Here is a 794-nt window from a genome sequence, read left to right on the forward strand (position 1 = left end):
GGAGCTCCCGGATGAGGGGCCGGCCTGCCTGTTACTGGAATGTCAGTTTACATAGGGAGCTAGTTAAATGGAGATCAGTTAAGAGAACTATATGTCTTAAAGATTTTCTATATCAGTACACATACATGTATCTCATTCTTCTTAACTGCTGTATGGAGTTCCATAGAAGTAGTTTGTTTAGACATACCCCACTTAATGGACAATTGAGTTACAATACTATCGCAAACAATACTGCAATAAACATTCTAGTACAAATTTCTTCACTAATAAGAAATTATTTTTCTAGAATAATCATCTGGAATTACTGTACTGGATTGAAAAGCATGCACATTTCAAAATTTAATGGATACTGTCAAATAGCTCACCAAAATTAAAATCTATTTATACTCCTACCAACTGTCTATCAGTAGCCATTTCATCACACTCTTGCCAATCTTTTTGCTTATCTGATGGATGAAAGAATTCTTTTGTATTGTATTTATTTGCACTGTCCTAATAATAATTCAGGTTAGCAACTTCTTTCTACATGTTAGACATCTATGTCTTTTGTGAATTGCCTGTACATATAACTTGCCTGTATTTCTACAGGGTTGTCTTTTCCTTATTGATCTGTGAGTTGTGTTATTTATGCTGCAAATAGTTTCTCTATTTTTCTTTTAACTTTGTTTCTTGCTTAACTGAAGTTTTTATGAGTTAAATTTCTCAATCTTCTCCTTTACTACACCTTTTGGTTTTTTCATCTTAAGAAGGCATTTCCTCGGCCGGGCATGGTGGCTCACGCCTGTAATCCTAGC

The 794-nt window shown here is 34.5% G+C and overlaps 1 protein-coding gene across 1 annotated transcript in view; it reads right to left on the bottom strand.

Moving 5' to 3' along the window:
• Positions 1-794, bottom strand: part of GTF3C2 (general transcription factor IIIC, polypeptide 2, beta 110kDa) — a 23,038-nt gene that overhangs the window by 8,374 nt on the left and 13,870 nt on the right. The gene's annotated exons all lie outside the window — the stretch shown is intronic.

This window comes from Propithecus coquereli, unplaced genomic scaffold (genome assembly GCF_000956105.1).
Source record: "Propithecus coquereli isolate 6110/MARCELLA unplaced genomic scaffold, Pcoq_1.0 Scaffold39, whole genome shotgun sequence".
In the NCBI taxonomy this organism is placed as follows: domain Eukaryota; kingdom Metazoa; phylum Chordata; class Mammalia; order Primates; family Indriidae; genus Propithecus; species Propithecus coquereli.